Source organism: Neomonachus schauinslandi, chromosome 11, assembly GCF_002201575.2.
Source record: "Neomonachus schauinslandi chromosome 11, ASM220157v2, whole genome shotgun sequence".
NCBI classification, from domain to species: domain Eukaryota; kingdom Metazoa; phylum Chordata; class Mammalia; order Carnivora; family Phocidae; genus Neomonachus; species Neomonachus schauinslandi.
In genome coordinates, this window is record NC_058413.1 from 658,464 (window position 1) to 683,313 (window position 24,850).

General features: G+C 43.0%; 2 protein-coding genes across 4 annotated transcripts in view; both read left to right on the forward strand.

Annotated features, from left to right (window-relative positions):
• TSPAN4 (tetraspanin 4) overlaps window positions 1-24,850 on the forward strand; it is a 559,204-nt gene that overhangs the window by 78,361 nt on the left and 455,993 nt on the right. The window lies entirely within an intron of this gene.
• AP2A2 (adaptor related protein complex 2 subunit alpha 2) overlaps window positions 1-24,850 on the forward strand; it is a 94,214-nt gene that overhangs the window by 15,146 nt on the left and 54,218 nt on the right. The gene's annotated exons all lie outside the window — the stretch shown is intronic.

The window sequence follows — 24,850 nt, forward strand, 5'->3', positions numbered from 1 at the left end:
GAGGGGAGTGAGGGAAGGGCTGGTGGGGGTAGAGGGGAAGCTGTGAGGTGGCGGTTTAGGAAAGAGGAGCAGGACCTCCCTGGGCTCCACGTGCCAGGCTAGCCCAGCGATTGGGTGTGTGGTTTCACCAGGCACACTCAGCTCTCCAGGCTGTGTGTGGTGCCAGTTGGCCAAGAATTGGATTCAGCAGGGAGGGGTTTTGCCAGGCAAGGGCACAGACGGAGAAGCAGGGTCAGGACTTAGTGATGGGATTGAAGCTGGCTGAGAGGGGGTGAGGATGGGGAAGGGGGGCAGAGAGAGGGAAAGAGAAAGAAATCATAGGTCCTGGGGTCAGGGTGGCTAATGGGTGTCAGAAGAGTTGGCTTACCTGATTGGGCTGAAAGGTTGGGGCTGGTGGGACACCTGCAGTGGAGCACGCACAGGAGGGTGACTATTGGAGGGGTGGCTGTGGCGGGGACCAGGTCATGCGAGGAGCTGGGGTCAAGGCCGGAGGGTTGTGTGGGGGTCATGTGCATGGACATTCATCACCAACGGTGGTGATCCTAGCATGGCAGGGAAGGAGGTAGTGTCATAGTAAGTAATTGGGCGAGTCTTCCCAATTGTGTGCATTTTTGTTATTTTCTTGTCTAATCTTGTCCTAAATGTTTTACAAAGTTACAAAAAAGTTAAAATCAAGAATGTAGTTTAAGAAGTTAATTATAAAATACTTGACGTCTGCCTCCTCTCCCCATTCCTAAACCTCAGTCAATTATTTTCATTTTACAGCCATTTTTTTCTCATATTTACTTTTAAAATATGTAATTACTAAATCACATGTTATACCATTTATGGGTGATTAGTTATGATTTATTGACTTTTTACTGTGGAAGATGAGGATTTAATTTACCTGAGCTTTCCTTCTCTCGTTCTCTAACGTGCCACGATATTTTATTTAATTAATGTATAGCATTTAATTAAATATTTGAAAGAATATCTGAAAATATTCCCAGCTGAGAATAATAGTTCTTTTTTAAAAAAAATAATAGTTTTTTAAAAAAGATCTTATTTATTAGAGAGAGAGTGTGAGCATGAGCAGGAGGGGAGGAGCAGAGGCAGAGGGAGAAGCAGGCTCCCCGCCGAGCAGGGAGCCCGACGCGGGGCTCGATCCCAGGACCCTGGGATCATGACCTGAGCCGAAGGCAGACGCTTAACCAACTGAGCCACCCAGGACCCTCAGTAGTTCAGCTTTTAATGTCTTTGGTGTTAATGATTGCCTTTGTGCTTTTGTACTTTTACTTTTTTTAAAAGGTTTTATTTTTAAGTAGTCTCTACACCCCGTGTGGGGCTCGAACTTACGACCCTGAGATCAGGAGTCACGTGTCCACTGACTGAGCTGGCCCAGCGTCCTGTACTTTTGTACTTTTTAATGCACCTTTTGCCTTTCAGCCCTAAGCTTCTGAACATGACTGTAAGATCCCCCTTCAGGTGGTTGGACACAGCAGATGTCTCTCAGCCCCTTCCTTCCATGTTGGGCCTGTCCTTCGTGGAGTGATCAGTTCTGCTGGCGTCTGGACAGGTTATTTTTGCTCATGCTGCCCTCCTGGAACTTCCTTCAGCATAGTCCTGAGGGTCTTGTCTCTGGCTGGACCTCTGTTCTTTGGAGTCCTCGCTCTGGGCTTGTGCTCGTTTGTGCTCGGTAAGAGTGTATAGCAAGTAAAATTCTTTTGTATTTTTTACCTTTGTACTTAATTGAGAATTTGGCTCTGGTAGAATTCTAGCTGAAACTAACTTTTCCTCAATTTTGAAGGCATGGCTGTGTTCTTAGTTTCTAGTGGTCTGCAATTTTAAGATGCTGTGCCAGGGATGTGGCACGTGGTGACCTTTTTCAATCTGGAAACTCATGTCCTTTCGTTTTGGGGAAGTGTTCTTGTTTTATTTCTTTGATAATTTCCTTTCACTTTCTCCTTTTTGAATGGTCCTCTCATAGGTGAAATTTGGACCTCTTGGCTTACGTTTTTTACCTTTTTATCTCTCATCTTCCATTTCTTTATCATTGTGGTGTTTTATTTTCTGAGACTTTCAACTTTGTCCTTTAGCCCTTTTTTTGGACCTTTTTAAAAATTTCTGCTAGTACTTTTATAATTTGAGGCCTTTCTTATTGTCTGAGTGCTCCTTTTTTGGTGGTTTGTGGTTCTTAAAGCTGTATTTTCTCTATGTAAGAATATGCATTGCTTTGGAGTTTCCTCTTCTGTATAGCCTCTTTGCTCTGATTTCCTTTTCTGTAGGTTTGTTTTGGTTTCTGGCTCATGCTGTGAGACCTTCCCAGATGCCTGGTGGTTGAGGTCTCTCCACTCACATGTACCAGCATTGGCCAGCATGGTCAGAGCTTCGGTGGGAGGCCTCCCTGCATGGTGATGGATGAGGGGTCTCTGTCATTGGGGGAACCTATGTGTCAGGTGTCTCTTCAGTCTCTTCCAGCATGACCCTTCAGTCTCATCTCTTGCTTGGTGAGGTAGGTGGGTATTGTAAGCCCATCTGCCATTATTCTGGGAGGGGGTGTTTCACCATCAGTCTGTCACTCAGTTGTGCTTTTCCTAGTGTGGCACCTTAATCCAGTATTCTTGGTGTCACCAGGGCTAGAGCTTCTGTGTTCCTGCTTTTCCAGGGAGGAAACCTCTAGTTTTCTGCTGGGACTGGGGAGGGGTGGGTTGCTGGGCTGCAGGGTCTGCTGGAGACCGAAAGGTGCCTCTGATGTCCACCTCCTGAGGCACCTGATGTTTCCAATTCCTAAGCCTTTTCAGGTTCTCTGGGAAGGTTTGGTTTTTACTAGTTCTTCCTCTTGCAGGCAGCTGTGTTCCAACTTGCTCTGTTAGCCTGGGTAGTTACCACTTGATCATCTCTTTCCACCATCCAAAATTGTGGTGACTGCTCTTATCATACAGTCTGTTTCTTTTAAGTAAGTTTTGGACTAATTTTATATATATCTGTGTGTGTGTGTGAGGGTGTATATATATATATTTTAAGTAGGCTTCATGCCCAGCGTGGAGCCCAACGTGGGGCTTGAACTCACGACTCTGAGATCGAGACCTGAGCTGAGATCAAGAGTTGAATGCTTAACTGACTGAGCCACCCAGGCACCCCCTAATTTTATATATTATACACATGGACCTTCATGATCTTTATGGCTGTTTTTTTATACTTTGGATTAACCACAGCTTGGGAAATAATAATTTGACTTTAGTATTTTTACTTTCTAATTCTCAAATGAAGTAGTAATACCTTTTATTATTAAATCTAATTTTAGGGGCACCTGGGTGGCTCAGTCAGCTGAGGGTCTGCCTTTGGCTCGGGTGGTGATCCCAGGGTCCTGGGATCGAGTCCCGCATCAGGCTTTCTGCTCAGCGGGGAGCCTGCTTCTCATCTTCCTCTGCCTGCCGCTCTGCCTACTTGTGCTCGCTCTCTCATTCTCTCTCTCTATCAATTAAATAAAAAATCTTAAAAAAACCCTAATTTTAGAAGATAGTTCTTACTATAAAGCTTGTTTGGCATGTGCTTTTTTTTTTTTTTTTTTAAAGATTTTATTTATTTGAGAGCGAGCAAGAGTGGGAGAGCACAAACAGGGGGAGCAGCAGAGGGAGGGGAGAAGCAGGCTCCCTGCTGACCAGGGAGCCCGATGGGGGGCTCAATTCTAGGACCCTGGGATCATGACGTGAGCCAAAGGCAGACACTTAACCCACTGAGCCATCCAGGCATCCCTGGATGTGTTTCTAAGTGGAATTTATTTATTTATTTAAAAGATTTTTATTGATTTATTTGAGAGAGAGCGAGTGAGCGAGAAAGAACACAAGCAGGGGCAGAGGGAGAAGCAGACTACCCTGCTGAGTGGGGAGCCCGATCCCAGGACTCCAGGATCATGGCCTGAGCTGAAGGCAGATGCTTAACAGACTGAACTACCTAGGCGCCCCTCTAAGTGGAATTTAAAGAGACTGTGTGATTCTGTGGCATTTTTCTAGTTCTTACCTGAAGCAGGCAAGCAGGGAGGATCTTGTTCTCCATTAAACAGAATGATACAGTATATACAGGTTTAGTTTGTGGTGCTCTGAGACCCAGAAATCAAAGCAAGGGAGATAGGCATCTAATAGGGTTTTGTTCCATAGACATGATGTGTTAATGAGGCAGTTTCTTGCTGGTAATGGAATATAGTAAATGAAAATTTCTCTTTGTGGTGAAGTCAGTGGATTATCTTATTGGTAATGATGACTCAATCCAGAGGAGTTTGGATACTTAAATTTTCCAAAGAGTTACTTTAAACTCTGAACTCAAACTTTAAAAATAGAAATAGTTTTGAGAGTATACTTCATCATGGGGGAGCCTAAGAGAGAATACGTAGGTAGAGTGTTCCTAGAAGGCCTCTCTGAAGAAGCAACATGTGAGTTGGGTCCTGAAGTTGACCTGGGACCAGCCTCCTGAGGGCCAAAGGGCTACTTCAGGACCTGAAAGACCAGTGCAGCTAGAGCATAGTGAGTGAGAGGCAGAATAGCAGAAATGAAAGACTGCTGGGTGGAGGCCGGAACATACTGGGCTTGGAAGGCCCCGGCACTGAGTTTGAGTTTCTCTTAGGTATCATGTCGGAAGCTGCTGAAGAAAATCACGTAAAAGATCCATAAATATTTAAAAGAGTACCCTGACTTCTGTGTGGAAAACAGGTTGGAGGAGGCCAGGAGAGGAAGGTGAAAGTTGTGAGAGTCCAGACAAGATGGTGGCAATGGAGAGAGTGAGAATAGAAGACTTGCTGATAGGATGGAGGTGAGGGAGGACCTGGAAGGAGAGTTTTCTGTTGGAGACAAAAACATCACCTCTGTTGGGGCAATCTTAGTCCTTTTTTTTTTTTTTGGCAATCTTAGTCCTTAATCAATGTTCGTTCGTTCTTCCTTCCTTCCTTCCTTTTTCTTTCTTTTTCCTTCTTTCTTTCTTTCTTTCTTTTTCTTCCTTCCTTCCTTTTTCTTTCTTTTTCCTTTTTTCTTTCTTTCTTTCTTTCTTTCTTTCATTCATTCATTCTACCTGTATGTATCTGTATATTTATTTATTTTAGAGAGAGAGAGAGACAGAATGTGAGTGAGCGAGAGGGGCAGAGGGAGAGGGAGAGAGAATCTCAAGCAGACTCCTTTCTGAGCTCATGACCCTGAGATCCTGACCTGAGCCGAAACCAAGAGCTGGATGCTTAACCGACTGTGCCACCCAGGCACCCCCAATGTTAGTTTTTTCTTAGCTCAATTGCGTAAAAGCTCTTGGGACAGTTTAGCACAGTATAAGTACTCAGATGTATGCTGTTATTAACACATACTATATGCTAGGCATTCCTCACTGAACATCTACTGAGTACTTACTAAATTCCAAGTACTGTCCTGGGTTCTGAGGCTATACCGGTGAATAAAACATACAACACTGCCTGCTGACATGGAGCTTATTTACATTCTGGTAGATGGAGATGGAAAATAAGAAAATTATATCTTACGTTGGAAGACAATAAGTACAATAGAGAGAAATTAAGGAGAGAAGGTGGTGGGGAATATGGGGCTGTGGGTTTTCGACTCCAAATAGGGTGACCAGGATTGGTCTTGCTATGAAGGTAACGGGTGAGCAAGGCCTGAAGGCACTGGGCCATATAGAAATTAAGTGGGGACACCATGTTGGACAGAGGGAACAACAAGTACAAAGGCTTTCATGGGGGGAAGATGACCAGTGTATGGAAGAAGCAGGAGGACTATGTGGCTGCAATAAAGCAAGCCAAGAGGAAGGGAGTAGGAGGTTAGGTCAGAGTGGTAATGGAGGTGGGGAGACAAGTGGTATGTAGGGCCTTTGTAGAGCATTATAAAGACTGTGGCTTTTGTTGTTGTTGTTGTTTGTTTTTACATACTAAACACTGGGAATAATAAGACATGGTCTCTGTCCTCACAGTTAGTTGCTCAAGCCCTTGAATGCATAGTGTTAAGTGGTGTGAGATGGATAGTGAAAATGAGGGATGATAGCTTAGGAGAGAGTGGTCAGGCATGGTAATACAGAGGTAATACTTGGGTCAGGTCTTGCTAAGGTCACAGTGTAAGGAGATGATCCAGGAACGTGGGGAACACCATGCATCACACTGAAGAGAGGCATGAGTGGCGGCAGGACACACAGAGCTGTGGGTGGTTTTTAGTACGAGTAGTGTCTAGTGGGTGGTGGGGTTGTGGCAGTAGAACAAGGTAGGAGAGACAGTCCGAAACCAGATCCTGGGGAACCTCCTCAGTAAGATGTGATCCACTGATGTATTTTAAGCAGGAACATGACACTATGCAACTTATTTTTTATTAGTAGAACAGTAATTTTGAATACAGAGGATGGATTTTAGACTAGGCTTAGAGGCAGCAAAGTCAGGAAAAGATTAATTGCTTTGGTCTAGGAGATAGTGAGGGTCTGAATCAAGGGAGTAGGAATGGAAAGGTGGGGTGGATTTTGGAGATATTGAAATCATAATTGACAGGACATGAATGGTAAAGTACTCTTTCATCTGTAGTGGCTTTGAATCTATAGCGGAATTGCCATTTACTCAGAGTGGTGGAATGAGAACCTCCATAAATCCACCCCTCCATACCAGCAATGGAAACAGTGGTAAAAATGGTCGAAATCAATTTTGTCAGAGCTCTGGAAATTAACTAAAGGCTAAAACAATCTCAGGAGGATTTATTCAGCAAAACTGTTGAACCTCTAACTTGACCTGCTCTCATTCTCCTCTCCCATGATTTGTAGTGGTGTTGAAAATAATCAGCTTCACAACCATGTAGCTGTGACAACCAGCAGCCTTGTAGCCACTGGAGAGGACAGATCAGGTTTGGAGCCCCTCAAAAAGTCCTGTTCTTAGAGCACTGTTACTCTTTGGCCAGTCTTGCAGCTTTCTGGAGAAGCCCCATTTGCAGAACTTAACATTATTTGACTTTGTTCAGTGGGAAAAGCCCTGTCCTAGTGTGTTGTGGAAAATAGTGACAATTATTTAATATCACAGCTGGGGGCAAACAGGAGTCTGGCCAAAATCTTAAAAGGAAGATGTGAAGAATGACATGCCATCTGGGGGCTTTGAAAAGCTCTGATAGATTTCTGTGGATCTGGAAGGCTGCACGAGTGCAGGATTGTATGTATGCCTGGGAAAGACTTGAGAAGGCCCCAGTCTCTCACCTCTGGCTAATCTTGAGTCCCTGTGCAAATAGGAAGTGAAGGCAAAGGCAGAGTTATAACCTGCCCAAGTATTGAAAGGCTTCAACACATAGAGTTCCTTGGCAATATCTGGGACACTTTTTCAAGGCACTTAAGGAAATCCCTGACCAATCATGAACTGACCACTAAGTTAACTGAGCAAAGACTTTAGTAGCTGTAAACTCTAAGGAATTACAGACTTTACAGAACTAGTTCAGGAAAGTCACTAAAGACACAAATGCAACAATAACAATAACAGCAAACAGCAAACAGCAACAACAGTCCCTGGGGAGGGGGGCATTTTGATTTCCAGAGTTGCCACATTATATTACCTAAAATGCCCAGTTTTCAATAAAAAATTATGAGATGTACAAAGAAAAAGGAAAATATAATCTATACACAGGAAAAAAAGTAGTCAGTAGAAGCTATCCTTGAAAGGGTCCAGATGTTGAACTTATTAGACAAGGACTTCAAATCTGCTATTATAAATCTGTTCCAAGAACTTAAACTGTGTCTAAAGAATTAAAGGAAAACACGAAAATGATGTCTCACCTGTAGAAATTATTAAAAAAACAACAACAAACAAACCAAATAGAAACTCTGGAGTTGAAAATATAATAACTAAACTGAGAAATTTACTAGAGGGGCTTAGCAGCAGATTTGAGCTGGCAGAAGAAAGAATCAGTGAATGTGAGATTAGGTTTGTTAAGATAATTAAGATCGATATCAAGGTAAATATAGATCCAATCTGAGGAAGAGGAAGAAAAAAAGAATAAAGAAAAATGAACAGGGGTGCCTGGGTGGCTCAGTCTGTTAAGCGTCTGCCTTCGGCTCAGGTCATGATACTGGGGTCCTGGGATCAAGCCCTGCATCGGGCTCCCTGCTCAGCAGTGGAGTCTGCTTCTCCCTCTCCCTCAGCCCCTCCCCGCTCTGTTCTCTCTTGCTCACTCACTCTCTCTCAAATAAATAAATAAAATCTTAAAAAAAATAAAGAAAAAAGAACAGAGCCTCGGAGATCTGTGGGACATCATCTAGCATACTGATATATATATAATTAGAGTCCCATAAAGAGAGGAATAGAAGAAAGGTGCACAAATATTATTTGAAGACATAAACTCCCTGAATTTGGTGACAGACATTAATCTGCATATCCAAGATGTCCTCCAAATAGGATAAACCTAAGGAGATCAATATCTAGACAAATCATAGTCAAACTGTTGAAAGACAAAGACATAGGGATACTCTTGGAAAGCAGTGAGGAAAGTGACTTATCATTTTTGAGAGATCCTCAAGATTAACAGCTCACTTCTTATCTAAAACCATGGAGCTCAGAAGACAGTGGGCTGATATCTACAAAATGCTGAAAGAAAAAGATTGTCAATCAAGAATTGTGTATACAGCAAAAGCATCCTTCAAAAATGGAGAAATTAAGATATTATTAAATAAACAAGAGAGGGGAATTTGTTGTTTGCAGACCTGCCCTACAATAAATACTAAAGGGAGTGCTTCAGGCTGAAATGAGAGGCATTAAATTATAGAATACCTGAAGAAATAAAGAGCAATGGTAAAGACAACTGTGTAGCTAAGTATAAAAGCATAGTATTTTTTAAAAAAATAACTTTTTGGGGCGCCTGGGTGGCTCAGTCGTTAAGCGTCTGCCTTCGGCTCAGGTCATGATCCCAGGGTCCTGGGATCGAGCCCCGCATCGGGCTCCCTGCTCTGCGGGAAGCCTGCTTCTCCCTCTCCCACTCCCCCTGCTTGTGTTCCCTCTCTCGCTGTGTCTCTCTCTGTCAAACAAATAAAATCTTTAAAAACAAAACAAAACAAACCGTTTTGTCTTTTATCTGGTTTAAAAGACAACTGCATAAGACAATCTTAATTAATTTAAATACAATTTAAATAAAACTGTACTGATGGGCTTATAATGTATAAAGATGTAATTTGTATGACAATAGTACAAAGGAGGGGGAAGAGAACACATGACATATATTGGAGTAAAATTTCTCTATACTATTACATTTAAGTTCATATTAATCCAGACTGGATTGTTTTAAGTTCAGGTGTTAATTAAAATCTCTAGGCAACTACTAACTAGCTAAAATAAGTACAACTGCTAACCAGCTAAAATAAGAAACAAGGGAATTAAAGTGGTGCACTAAAAAATATGTAACAAAAGAAGACAGTAATGGAAGACTATAGGAACAGAGGTACAAGATATACAGAAAATATAGCAAAATGGCAGATAGGAATCCTACCTTGTCGGTAATTATTTAGATGTAAACGGATTAAACACTTGAATTAAAAGGCAGAGATTGGGGGCACCTGGGTTGGTTGAGTGTCTCTTTTTTTTAAGGATTTTATTTATTTATTTGACAGAGAGACAGAGAGACAGCAAGAGAGGGAACGCAAGCAGAGGGAGCGGGAGAGGGAGAAGCAGGCTTCTTGCTGAGCAGGGAGCCTGATGCAGGGCTCGATCCCAGGATCCTGGGATTATGACCTGAGCCAAAGGCAGACGCTTAACGACTGAGCCACCCAGGTGCCCCTGAGTATCAGATTCTTGATCTCATCTCAGGTCTTGATCTCAGGGTTGTGAGTTCAAGCCCTGTGTTGAGCCTACTTAAAACAAAACAAAACAAAAAAAACAGAGATTGGCAGAATGGATTTTAAAAAAATCCAACTATACACTGTCTTGAAAAGACACTATAGATTAAAAGATAACAAGTAAAAGGAAGAAAAATAATGTGCCTTGCAAGTAGTAACCAGAAGAGAGCTGAAGGAGATATACTAAGATCAGACAAAGTAGACGTTAAGACAAAAATTTAGAGACCTAGAAGAACATTTTATAATGATAAAGGGTGAATTTCTCAAGATACATTGAATATAAATATAGCTACACCTAATAACAGAGCCCCAAAATACATAGAACAAAATACATGATGAACTGAAGGGGGAGAAATAGACAATTATAATAGTTAGAGACTTCAGTACACTACTTTCAGTAATAGATATACAATTAGACATGATTAGCAATGAATAGGAGACTCAACACTAAACCAACCAGACCTAACAGACATTTATAGACTGTTTCCACCCAACGAGAGCAGAAGACACACATTCTTCTCCATTGTACGTGGAACATTGTTCAGAATAGAGTGTATATTAGATCATAAAAAAAGCCTCAATAAATTTAAAGGGATTGAAATCATACAAAATATGTTCTCTAACCACAATGGGATGAAATTAGAAATTGGTAACGGGCGCCTGGGTGGCTCAGTCATTAAGCGTCTGCCTTTGGCTCAGGTCATGATCCCAGGGTCCTGAGATCGAGCCCTGCGTCGGGCTCCCTGCTCCGTGGGAAGCCTGCTTCTCCCTCTCCCACTCCCCCTGCTTGTGTTCTCTCTCTCTCTCTCTCAAATAAATAAATAAAATCTGAAAGAAAAAAAAAAGAAAAAAGAAATCAGTAACAAGGAAATTTGGAAAATTCACAAATATATGAGAATTAAACACCCTTCTAAATAACCACTGGGTCAAAGAAGAAAACACAGGGTGTTGGTTTGTAAGCTCCTTGGGAGCTTCCTGGGTGTAGTCTGAAACTAGGCCCTGTATTTGGAGGACAGGGAGAGACTGACCGAAGAGGCAGGCCACTCCAGATTGGTAGGTGGCAGGTTTAATAAGCAAAACAACTTATATATGAGGTTTGGCTTGAGTGGCTGCAAGACTAATAGATCTTTGTGTCTGCTCACCAAGTCGTCGTCGTCGTCTTCTTTTTTTTTTTTTTTTTTTAAGATTTTATTTATTTATTTGACAGAGACACAGTGAGAGAGGGGACACAAGTAGGGGGAGTGGTAGAGGGAGAAGCAGGCTTCCCGCTGAGCAGAGAACTCGCTGTGGGGCTCGATCCCAGGACCCTGGGATCATGACCTGAGATGGAGGCAGACGCTTAATGACTGAGCCACCCAGGTGGCCCCCGCTCACCAAGTCTTTAAAAGTTTATATAGAGGCCTTAACTGGATTCAATCACATGTACCATCCAGATGGTTTCAGTACCACTTCGCTCTCTCGAGGCTGTGTACTTGTACTCGGGCAGCTTTTGGGAGAGGAGAAGGCAAGTGGAACCCATATTCCAAGGACAGGATGGGGTGAGGATCTGCCGATTGCCTGCGTCTAGTTCACGGGTTAAGTGGGGATCACATCTTCTTGATGACCTCCCTCAACAAAGGGAGGTTAAAAAAAGTACTTTAAGATTAATGAAAATAACCCAATATACTAAAACGTAAGGGATGCAATAAAAGCAGTACTTGGGGGGAAATTTACAGCTGTAAATACCTATTTAAGAAAGAAGATCTCAAATCATTAACCTAATATTTCACTTTAAGAATCCAGAAAAAAGCAAACAAAACCCCAAGCAAGCAGAAAAGAAGATAACAAAGATTAGATCAAAGATTGGTTCTTTGAAAAGATCAACAAAAGTGACAAATCTTTAGCTAGACTGACCAAGAAAAAAAGAAAAGACTCAAAATTACTAAAATCAAGAGTGAAAGAAGGGACATTACTACTGACTTTACAGAAATAAAAAGTATTACAGTGGAATGCTGTGAATAATGGTATACCAAAAATTAGGTAAATAAGATGGAGAAATTTGTAGAAAGACACAAATAACTGAAATTGACTGAAGTAACAAAAAATCTGCATAGGTTTATAACAAGTAAAGAAATTGTATTAGTAATTTAAACATTTCCCACAAGAACAAATCCTGGCCCAGATGGCTTCACTGGTGAATTCTCCCCAAAACTCAAACAGTTCTGATCCTTCACAGACTCTTTGAAAAGAAATAGAAGGGGCACCTGAGTGCTGTCAGTTAAGTGTCTGCCTTTAGCTCGGGTCATGATCCCACAGTCCTGGGATCAAGTCCCATGTTGGGCTCCCACCTCAGCTGGGAGTCTGCTTCTCCTTCTCCCTCTGCTGCTCCCCCTGCTTGTGCTCTATCTCAAATAAATCAATTTAAAAAAAAATCTTAAAAAAAAAAGAAATAGAAGAGGAAGGAATACCCTCCAACTCATTCTGAGCTAATTACTACCCTGATAAAACCAGACAAACACATTATAGGAAAGAAAACTACAGTATAATATCCATTGTGAATATAGAAGCTAAAATATTTTTTTTAAGTTTATTTATTTATTTTTTTAACCCTGGGATCATGACCTGAGCCGAAGGCAGACGCTTAATCAACTGAGCCACCCAGGTGTCTCCCCTTTTATGATTAAAATACTCAACAAACTAGAAATATGAGGGAACTTCTTGATTTGATAAAGGGTATCTATGAAAAGTCCACAGCTAAGGTCTAATTTAATGGTGAGAGACTGAATGTTTCCCTCTAAGATTAAGAACATGACAAGGATGTTTGCTCTTTCTGTTTAATACTGCAGATTGTAGCCTGGGCAATGACAAAAGAGAAAAGAATAAAAGGCATCCAGGTTGGAAAGAAATAGAATAATCCCTATGTATAGCTGACATCATTTTGTATATGGAAAATACTAAGGAATCCACTAGAAAACTGTTACAATTATAAATGGGTTGAGCAAGGTTGTAGTATATAAAATCAATATAGAAAAATCAATTGTATTTCTCTACACTAACAATGAAGAAAACTATTCTATTTATAATAGCATCAAAATGAATAAAATACAGGGGCACCTGACTGGCTCAGTCAGTAGAGCATGTGACTCTTGATCTCGGGGTTGTGAGTTTGAGTCCTGAAATAAAATACATAGGAATAAGTTCTAACGAAGTGTAAGGCTTATACACTTAACTACAAACAATTGTTGAAAGGGAGTAAAGGAGTCCTAAATAAATGGAAGGACATCCCATGTTTATGGTTTGGAAGACAATATTTAAGATATCAGTAATCCCCAATTAACCTATGGATTTGATGCAATAAAAAAAATCCTGGGTGCCTTTTTTTCCCTCCCTGAGATAAGCTGATTCTAAAATTGACATAGAAATTCAAGGGACTCATAGTAGTCAAATCAGTCTTGGAAAAGATGAGCAAAGTTGGTGGATTCACTTTCCTATTCCAAAACTTAATACAAAGTAATCAAGACAGTGTTGTTAATGGTATAAGGATAGGTATATAGATTAATGGAATAATACTGAGAATACAGAAATAAACCTTTACATTTTTGGTCATTTGACTTTTGACAAGAATGCCAAGACAATTCAGTGGGGGAAAAGAATAGTCTTTTATTTTATTTTATTTTATTTTTTAAAGATTTTATTTATTATCTGAGAGAGAGAGAATGAGAGACAGAGAGCATGAGAGGGAAGAGGGTCAGAGGGAGAAGCAGACTCCCTGCTGAGCAGGGAGCCCGATGTGGGACTCGATCCCGGGACTCCAGGATCATGACCTGAGCCGAAGGCAGTCGCTTAACCGACTGAGCCACCCAGGCGCCCCAAGAATAGTCTTTTAAACAAATGGTGCTGGGAGAGCTGGACATCCACAGGTAAAGAAAAATGAAATTAACCCCTGCCTCACACCATACACAAAAATTAACTCAAATCGATCATAAACCTAAATGCAAAAGCTAAAGCTGTAGAACTCTTTTTTTTTTTTTTTAAAGATTTTATTTATTTATTCATGAGAGAGAGAGAGAGAGAGAGGCAGAGGCAGAGGGAGAAGCAGGCTCCCCGCGGAGCAGGGAGCCCGATGCGGGACTCGATCCCAGGACCCTGGGATCATGACCTGAGCTGAAGGCAGACGCTTAACCGACTGAGCCACCCAGGCATCCCAAGCTGTAGAACTCTTAACAAGAAAACATAGGAGTAAATTTTTGTGACCTTGGGAAATGGTTTCTCAGATACATTGACAGAAGTATAAGTGACAAAAAAAAATTAGACTTAATCAAAATTAAGAACTTTCATGCTTCAAAATGCTATCAGGAAAGTGAAAAGACAGGGGTGTCTGGCTGGCTCAGTCAGTGGAGCATAAGACTCTTAATCTTGAGGTCGTGAGTTTGAGGCCCATGTTGGGTATAGAGATGACTTCAATAAATAAAACTTTAGGGGCACCTGGGTGGCCCAGTCCATTGAACGTATGCCTTCGGCTCGGGTCATGATCCCAGGATTGGGCCCCACGTCGGGCTCCCTGCTCGGCTGGGAGCCTGCTTCTCCCTCTCCCTCTGCTTGCCGCTCCCCCTGCTCGTGCTCTCTCTCTCTCTCTCAAATAAATAAATAAAATACTAAAAAATAAACTTTAACCAAAAAAAAAAAAAAAGTGAAAAGACAACCAAAGAATGAGAGAAAATATTTGAAAGTCATATATTTGATAAAAGGCTTGTATCCAGAATACATAAAGAGCTGAGTAGAAGACAGTTCAATTAAAAATGGATAAAGTATTTGAATATACATTTTTCCAAAGAGGTCATATGAATGTCCAATAAGCACATTAAAAGCCATCAGGCAAATGCAAAAATCACAGTGAGATATCACTTCACACTCATTAAAATGGGTTATAATAAAAATAGGGGGGAAAAAACGGTGGACCATAGCAAGTGTTGGCAAAGTTATGGAGAAATTGGAACCCTCATTCTTTTCTAGTGGGGATATAAAATGGTGCTGCCCTTTGGGAGAACATCTTGTTAGTTCCTCAAAATGTTAAACATAGAATTATATGATCTAGCAGTTCTACTCCTAGGTGTCCACTCAAGAGAAATGAAAACATGTTCACACAAAAACTTCTACACCAGTGTTCATAGCAACATTATTCATAGTAGCCAAAAGTAGAAACAACCCAAAAATCCATCAAGTGATAAACAGCAAAATACGGTATATCCATATGCAGTTGATCCTTGAACAACATGGTGTTAGGTGCACTGACCGCTGTGCATTCAAAAAGCTGCATGTAACTTTTGCTCCCCCGCAAAGAAAAAAAACTTTTACTAATAGCCTACTGTTGACTAGAAACCTTACCAGTAACATAAACAGTCAATACATATTTTGTGTGTTGTATGTGGTATATACTATATTCTTTTTTTTTTTTTAAGATTATTTATTTTAGAGTGCATGCATATGTGTGAGCAGGGGGAGGGGCAGGGGGAAAGAGAGAGAATCCCAAGCAGACCCTCTGCTGAGTGAGGAGCCTGCCGTGGGGCTCCGTCTTACCACCTGGAGATCATGACCTGAGTTGAAATCAATAGTTGGATGCTTAGCTGACTGAGCCACCCAGGCACCGCTATCACTATATACAATAGTCTTATGATAAAGTAAGCTAGAGAAAAGAATGTGTTATTCAGAAAGTCATAAGGAAAATACATTTATAGTACTGTACTGTATTTATTGAAAAAATTCACTTATAAGTGGACCTGCACAGTTTAAACCCATGTTTTTCAAGGATCAACTGTATTGCAATATTATTCAGCGATAAAAAGAGATGGAATACTGATTCATGCTACCTTGAAAACATACTAAGCGAAAGAAGCCAATCACAAAAGGTGACATAAAGATTTTATTTCTCTGAAATGTTTAGAGAGGGAAATGTATAGAGGTAGTAGATTAGTGATTGCCAGGGGCTGGAGGAGGGAGGCATTGGTGAGTGACTGCTAAAGGGCATAGGGTTTCTTTTTGGAGAGATGAAAATTCTCTAAAATTAGATTGTGGTGATTAATATACAACTGTGTTATATTAAAAGCCATTGAATTATATGCTTTAAATGAGTGAATTGTACAATATATGAATTATGTCACAATAAAGTTGTAAGATATACCATGGCCAACAGACGCATGAGAAGATGCTCAAGTTCGCTCATCATCAGGGAAATGCAAATCAAAGCCACAATGAGATATCACCTCACACCTGTCAGAATGGCTACTATCAACAAGATAAGAAATCACAAGTGTTGGTGAGGATGTGGAGAAAAGGGAACTCGTGCTCGTTTGGTAGGAATGAAAGTTGGTGTAACCACTATGGAAATAGTGTGGTGGTTCCTCAAAAAATTAAAATACTGGGGTGCCTGAGTGGCACAGTCAATTGGGCATCTGACTCTTGGTTTTGGCTTGGGTTGTGATGTCCAGGTCTTGAGATTGAGCCCTGTGTCGGGATCCGTGCTCAGTGCAGGGTCTTCTTAAGACTCTCTCCCTCTGCCTCTGCCCCTTTCCCCGCTCATGCACATGCACTCTCTCTCTAAAATAAATAGACGAATCTTTAAAAAAAAATTAATATACCGTAGGATTCTGTAGTTCCACTTCTGGGTATTTATCTGAAGAAAACAAAAATACTAACTCCGAAAGATCCCTCCACCCCTTTGTTCATTGCAGCATTATTGACAATAGCTAAGATACGGAAGCAACTTAAGTGTCTGTTGATAGATGAATGGGTAAAGAAGATATGGCTGACATGTACTTGTCATGTACATGTACACACATACACACAGGAATATTATTCAACTATAAAAAAGAACGAGGGGCAGTTAAACATCTGACTTGATTTTGGTTTGGGTTGTGACCTCAGGGTCCTGAGATTGAGCCCCACGTTGGGCTCTGCACTCAGTGGGGAGTCTGCTTGAGAGTCTCTCTCTCCCTCTCTAAAAAAAAAAAAAAATGTAATCGTACCATCTTCATCAACATGGATGGACCTAGAGAGTATTATGCTAAGTGAAATAAGTCAGAGAAAAACAAATACCATATGATTTCACTTAAATGTGGAATCTAAAAAACCAGGCAAATAAACAAACAAGACAAAACAGAAACAGACTCAAAGATACAAGAACATACTGGTCAGGTGCCTGGTTTGCTCAGTTGGTTGAGCATCTGACTCTTGATTTCAGCTCAGGTCTTGATCTCAGGGTCTAAGATTGAGCCCGAGTTGGGCTCTGCTCTCAGCGTGGAGTCTGCTTGGGAGTCTCTCTCTCCCTTTCCCTCTGCCCCTCCTCCCTGGTCACATGTGCGCTTTCTCTCTCGCTCCCAAATAAATCTTTTTTTTTAAAAGATTTTATTTATTTATTTGACAGAGAGAGACAGCGAGAGCAGGAACACAAGCAGGGGGAGCGGGAGAGGGAGAAGTGGGCTTCCCGCCGAGCAGGGAGCCCGATGTGGGACTCGATCCCAGGACCCTGGGATCATGACCTGAGCCGAAGGCAGACGCTTAAGGACTGAGCCACCCAGGCGCCCCCCAAATAAATCTGAAAAAAGAAAAATACCAAGAACATAATGATGCCATGGAAGGGGTTGGGGCTTGATCAAAAAAGGGGAAGGGGATTAAAAGGTACAGAGTAGCAGTTATAAAATAAATAAGACATGGGGATGTAATGCATAGTTAATAATATGTAACCACTTTGTATGATGACAGATGGCAGCTAGATTTATAGATTTAAAAAAAAAACTTTTTAAAAAATGATTTACAGAGAGAGAGAGAGCACATGAGGGGGGGGAGGTACAGAGGGAGAGAATCTCAAGCAGACTCCCCACGGAGTGTGGAGCCTGATGTGGGGCTTGATCTCACCACCTATATACATTTGAATGTACATAAATGTTGAATCACTATGTTGTATACCTGGAACTAACATAATATTGTATGTCAATTACACTTCAATAAAAAAAAGATAATCCAGTTAACATTTGTCAGAGTTAAGAGTGGCTTTATCTTCTATGGCGTAACAACTTTTTATCTTTGACGTCTTTTCTTCTAATTTGTTGTTTTTGAGGGTTTCTGTTCTGAGACCCACCCTTCCAATGTATTAGTAAAGAGAAAATGTAGAGAATATCCCTGATGACGATCCTTATAGCCTTCTGTGGCCACACTGCTTTGTGTGCACTTTTTGCTTGTTATCTTGTGTGGTCCTCATCACAGCCCTTTGATGGATGGTATTCCCATTTAATGAAGGAGAAACTGAGGCACAGAGAGGTTAAGTTGATGGCCTCAGGTCACATAGCTGTTGAGACATGGAACAGCATTCCAGTCCAGGCTTGATTGCAGACTTTGTGGACCACTGTGCTGACACCTTCAGTGGAATTTTAGCAACAGTATCTTCCTTCAAAAATGGGCTTTTGGGGATGCCTGGCTGGCTCAGTCAGAAGAGCATGTAACTCTTGATCTTGGGGTTGTGAGTTCGAGTCCCACATTGGCTGTAGAGATTACTAAAAATAAATAAACTTTAAAAAAATAGGTTTTTGTTTGGTAAATTTGGGGCTTTAGGTTTACTTAGTGAAATCATTTTATACACAGACTGAAATTCCTTATTTGGACCAAATTTTATTGTAAATTTCATACTTACTACCTTCAGATTTTAGTGGTTTGGTATCTTATAATAAGTTGTGATAGGCTCCTGTACTGTTTGTTTCCAAATTTAGGGTCACAGAACACTAATACTGTCAGTTGATTAGTTCAGCATGCAAACAAGAAGAAATCATTAACCAGCATGTTATTCCGGAAGAATGACCAGGGTCGGTAATTCTAAAAATCCAAGAGCTTTTATCAAAGCCTATCCGCACAGAGTGCATTCTTTGCTACTTACTGGGCACAAATTGTAGCTCGTTTTTGGGCAATGGTTTTGGGCTAGTCCAGGTTATTCATTAGCTAGCAGAGCTCCTAAGTCCACTGTGGGGATCGCCTATTATAAGCTCAGTATCCTCAGTGGCTGACCGGCCTGCTGCATTTTAGATAGAGACAATACAGGGTGGCGAAGACCAGGATCTCTTCCCTGTGGAACAAAGATCAAGCCCGGTCAAGCTTATCACTGTAGTCCAGTTACTCTTGTTGACAAATTTTCCCTTTCAGAATTGGTTTCTGAAGTCAGGGTGGGCAGTAAACCTCTCCCCGTCCTGAAAGCTAATGCTTCATATAAGAAGATAAGATTTTTGCTAGATTTGCTCCCAGCAGTGTGGGGTGGCTTGGTTGCTGTTGGGGTCCTCTGCCTGGAGAGAAGTATATTATGAGTGAGCATGAACTAGCCTTTTCCAGGAAAGCCCTTGACAGACCCCGGTGGACAGGTTGCTCTGCGTTGTCCTCACCTCATGGAGAATGGTGAATTGATGGCGCACTGTGGAAGAGGCCTCCTACCAGGGCATTTTGGTAAATTTAGGACATACGTGTTGGTTTGAATGTGTTAATCTGTATATGGATTATCAGTGCAGCAGGTGGAATTCCCCTTTGGCATTTTCAGGGTTAATGCTGAGGGATAGCCTTGTTCAGTAGAGTCAAAGCAGCGTGTCAAATTAAGGGCTCCATCTGTGGGCTTAGGTTGTAAGGGCAGGTGCTCCTTGGCCCCCATGGTGGCATCTCTGCCATGAGATGGGGCCCTGGGGCTGTAGTCCAGCTTGTGACTCTGGCAGTCCAGCCTAAACCTAAGCCCCTGTAGGCTCCCGCAGCAGGCCTTCCACTGAGGTGTGTCTGCTCACCGTCTCGTGAGTTCCCCTCTTGCCAGGAGTTCCTGCGTGGCCTAACCGGTCCCTCCCCTCGAGAGGGAGCCCCACTCATCCTGTCCAGACCCCTTCATCTGTGTTGGTCGCCAGGCAGCCCTGTGGCGGGGCTGCCTGTGCCCTGTCCCCTTCACCTCCCCCAAACCTACTGCCATCGTTGGGCTCTGCGTCCTTTACAGGTTTCTCACCCAAGGACACATCCTGAATGCTGTGGTTTGGTCTTGCCCATTTCTAAACATGTCCTGTGCTTTAATCTTTTAATCAGTGTTCCTTTCTTTTCCTCACAACAGTCTGTTGAAGACCCAGGACATGTAAGGGACGGTAAGTTGTGGAAGTCCTAGTGCGTTGCACTGTGTTCTTGGCTGTCTGGCAGCTGGGGACGGAGGCCAGATCCCATATAGCTGACACCTTGCTGTTCCCTGGGGTTTGTGATGCTAGCAGCTGTCTGCCTCCCTGCTCCCTTCCAGTCAGTCCTTGAGGAGGACGCCAAATGGTGACCTTCTCATTCCTTTTCATTGCTGTGTTGGAATGCTTTTATCAAGAGACCCTTCCCTTCCTGTGCGATTACCCAGGGGGATGCTTCATGTGGAAGAGGCAGGAGAGCTGCTTGGTTCTTTCCTTTTATTTCCCAGTTTTCAACTTAACTTGTTCCTTAATATCCTCTCAAGGTGGCTAATTAGGTGCTTTTTTTTTTTTTTTAAATACAATTTTGAACTCATGGATTTAAATGTTTTTGTGATTTTTTACCACTGCACTTTTTATCCTTTTTGAAGCTCAGGCTGTCCCCCCTTTAGCTAATGGACTCTCTTCATTTGGGTGCTGAGTGTTCCTGACATGGCCCTGGTGGTATGTGGTCTTTGATAGTCCTTGTGAAGTCCAGGCTTGTCGTGGGCCTCGCCCAGTCGTGGAGCCAGCAGTTTTACCAGGAAGCCTGGTTTCTTGTAGTGGGAAATGGTGCTCCCAGAGCATGATCTGGGGGTGGGGGTGCTCATGGCTACCAGACGCCGTTGTTCTAAGCCTCCTCAGCTCAGAGGACAGCTCTAGGAGATACACATACACGTAAAATGTCTCACGAGGTCATTGTGGACTCCAGCTCAGTTCGGGACAGCCAGGGTTTTCTCTTGAACCTCCTCCACACCAGGAATCTCAAGGGCGCTGGGGGTGACTGGGTAGGCTATCTCCCGATCCCTTGTGACCTTTACCCTGTTGCACCCATGACAGGCTCTGAGCCTGCCACTGTCAGTGTGGTGAATGGGGACACCTGGCCCGGCCTCCTCTCCTGCCCTGCCTGGCCGCACCTGGGCTTTATCTGCGTGTGTGCCGATACCTGCATGCTCTCCTTCACCCGCACTTGGGTGCTGTTCCTTTGATGTCCCCAGAAACTTCGGCTGTCCGCTCACTCACGTGGAGTGCCGCAAGCGGCCTAGGGCACGCTTACGGCGCTTTGGGTTCTCATGTTGATCAAGTTTGTGCCGGGCACGCAAGGGGCTGATTGTGCTGGATGGAAAGTCCTGGTCTCACGTTTCCTTTCTGCACAGAGCTCAGATGTCACATCCTTTTCTTCTGTTGTGAAGCGACGCCAGAATTTGAGGGTATCTTCTGATTCTCCTTCTCGTATAAGCTGCTTGCTCTTTCTTCTTAGATGTCCAAAGGATTTTTTTTTTTCCTTTAAAGTCCAGTACTTTTATTAGAATAGGTGTTGGTTTGTGTTATTTGGGGTCAATATTCCCAGGTACAAGTGTGATAATTTCAGGAAAAGTCTTTTCAAATGACGCATTGCAGTCTGTTCTGCTGCTTAGTTGGCGGTCTTCCTCCTCCTGGCCATCTTTGTCTGTTTTCAATATTTGCTAATTTTTCTTGAATCCTTTATTTCATTCTTCGTTTCTGTTTGGTTTAAATGATGTTCCTTGTATCTTCTGCTTCTGTCAAGACCTCTGTTGTGTTTATTTGTCTTGTATTCCTTCTAGGTTATTCTTCATTTCTGGAATGATTTTTTTTTTTTAAAGATTTTATTTATTTATTTGAGACAGAGAGAATGAGAGACAGAGAGCATGAGAGGGAGGAAGGTCAGAGGGAGAAGCAGACCCCCCGCCGAGCAGGGAGCCCGATGCGGGACTCGATCCCGGGACTCCGGGACCATGACCTGAGCCGGAGGCAGTCGCCCAACCGACTGAGCCACCCAGGCGCCCTGGAATGATTTTTTTAAATTTCTAATTTGCTTGACTTTTGTTACCTAATATCTGAATTTTTCTAGTTGAATTTTAGATGTCTTCTGTATTTTTCTTAATGTCTCTCCACTTATTTTGAGATAGAGGGCTCTGATTTTGATCTCTTCTGTTGGGGTGTCTTCCTGAGGCACTTACTTTGTTCATGGGGATATTGTTCTGCTCCTGTTTCCCTTTGTTCTTATAGTCTCCTTATGTGGGATTTGACTTCAGTACTTGCCTGTTACTTACTTTCATGTGAAGTTAGTATTCTGAGCTGTTGGTGGAGGCACGGTCCAGGGCGGCCTTTCTGTCGCACAGCGCTCCCCTCCCTTTGCTGCCTTTACCTGGTCACTGTTTCCAGAGGTTCCCAGGCTCTGTCCTGCTTCTGTGGACCCTCCCTGTCCCACTGTTCCTCTCCTGCTCAGTGTGACTCCGAGCAGGCCCACGGGCTTTGCTTGGTGGGAGGCTGCTCTAGCCCCCAGGTCCTCACACTCAGCCTTCCGAGCTCACCCGGGTCTGCTTTGGGCTCTCCTGTCCTCCGGTCTGGCCGATATACCACTTTCCTCTCCTCCTTCTCTCATGCAGATGAATTGCATGAAGTCCCATGGCTTTTGGTGGTTTTCCTTTTGAAGGAGTGTGCTCAGAGATGAAAAGTAACTTCCCCTTAGTTGCAGAGGGAACAGAGGCTGCTCTGGGATTCCAGCCTCACATGCCTGGCTCCAAAGCCTAGTCTTGGCACATGCTCGTGCCTCTCCTCCAGGAGAACCCCACCTGCCCTGATTGAAAAAAAATATGTCTTTGTGTGTTTGTTGCAAATTGGCCTCTTTAAAAAAACTTTGGATACAAGGCCACAGCTTCTTGCCTCACCCTTGGTCTTGTTACACAGATGGAGCATTGGTTTCAGCATTTGTTTCTGTTTCTCCTGGTGGTTACTCCTATAACTTTATGTGCTTTTAGTTTTATTTAGCGATTTTCCAATCTTGGGTAATATCTGCGGGTTTTATGAAAGCTGATTTAGCTCATTTAGCATTACTGCTTCTTTCCACTGCCTCCCAATCTTTTCCTTATCTCTGCTGTAGATCTGACCCCTTTTGACTGCACAACGTAGGTTTCTGCCACTCGGGGTCTCTTTTCCTGTAAGGTTTGAGTAGGTGGAGTCGAGTGCCCATAGCAGAGAGAGCAGCACAGAAATGGATTCCTGTACACCTTGTGAGAAGCGCACACGTACACGTACATGCTCACACACGCATACACGGGTGCACACTTACACCCAGGCACACGTCCGTGCTCACACAAACACAGGCACACATGGGCACATGCACACTCAGATGCACACACGTGTGCAGTGCTGTGTCTTCTACACTCAGTCCGGGCTGTGTTGTGAAGCTGCCTGTAGTCTTTGTGGGTGTGAAACAGAAGGCTACCGAGATATCATTTGCATGGCCACTTGAGCCAGGTCCAAAAAGCCTACTTGAGCAAAGATAACACTTCTTAAGAAACAGTTTGCCCTTGACCTGCCACCCTGGGCCATTAAAACCCATTGCACTACCTAGTGCCCCCTTCCCCTCCCCTTCCCTACCCTTCAAGGAGCCTTTGGCTGCTCCTTATCTTAGCTACTGTGACCGGCTCTGGCCTGCATGACATCAGGGCTGGTGAGGGTGCTTGGATGCTCCCTCCCAGCCTGCCTGCACCCCTCGTTCCCCAGAGCTGACGGTGCTGTGCTTGTTCTGTTAAAGGTTTCCAGCCCCCACCCCTGCCTGGAACAGTGACTCCCTAAGGGCAGGAAGTGTTGTTTTAACCTACGTCTTGGCACCTTAAATGTTGCCTGGTGAGTGAGGCTGCGTGGCCCTGTCCTCACCAGCTGCTCTGTCAGGGGCTTTCTAGGGCCCTATTTTTTTAGCAAGTTAGTAGTAAAAGATAAATGATGTTCTGGGAGAGTCCTGGAGAGAGGGAGGTTGCTTTGCTGGAGGAGGTGACGTAAGTTCTACAAGGGGAGGCGAAAGAGGGCTGAGCATGTGGGCAGCATTTCTGGAGGAGGACATAGGTGCGCCCTGTGTCTGGGCATCTGTTCTGGGGGCGGGGGCTTTCCTCCCACTGCAAATACAGTCACTAATGCAAGGGCTCGCCTGGAGAGGGCACTTAATAGTAAACTTGGTTCCTGCTTTCACAAAGTGATGGGAATTTACAGAGATGGGTGTTCATATACAGCTCACCGTGCCCTGTGTGATGAATCATTTCTTATATCTTTACTGTACTTGTCAAGGTGTGTAGCTCTTAGAAAGTCTCCCATGCTCTCTAGGCCTTTGTTTCCACACTTGGCCAAGGTGGAGTAAAACTGAACATGGTCCGATCCCCATTCCACGTCTGACATGCTCCAGCACACAAATATTTGTTGGATTAAGTCCAATTTAGCAATCTAGCATGTGGCGAAAGTTTGACTGTCATGTGTATAATGTACCTTCCATCTCTTTTACGTGTAAAGGAGAAAACTTCCTAGACATCATCGCATATGGTAAAGGTGGATTTATCAGATTTTGTGGGTCGGTGATTTCATAGAGAAAGAAGATTAGAAGCCTGTTATAGTTAAAACTTTATACTTTAGGGGCACCTGGGTGGCTCAGTCGGTTGAGCGACTGCCTTCGGCTCAGGTCATGATCCTGGAGTCCCGGGATCGAGTCCCGCATCGGGCTCCCTGCTCGGCGGGGAGTCTGCTTCTCCCTCTGACCCTCCTCCCTCTCATGCTCTCTGTCTCTCATTCTCTCTCTCTCAAATAAATAAATAAAATCTTTAAAAAAAAACAAAAAAAACCACAAAACCTTATACTTTAAAAAATTATCCATGGCAGTAACAGTCAATTTTAGGAGTAAACTATTAGTTGATAATGATTTATTGTGGAAAGTGTTTAGCAGGTATTTTGAGTGCTTTTAGTTCCAAAACTGTGGCAAAAGAGGATTAAATATGGCATTGTAGACCCCTCCCTTTCTAAGAGTGGCTGCTTTTCTGTGTGGTGATTACAGACTTGCCCTGTTT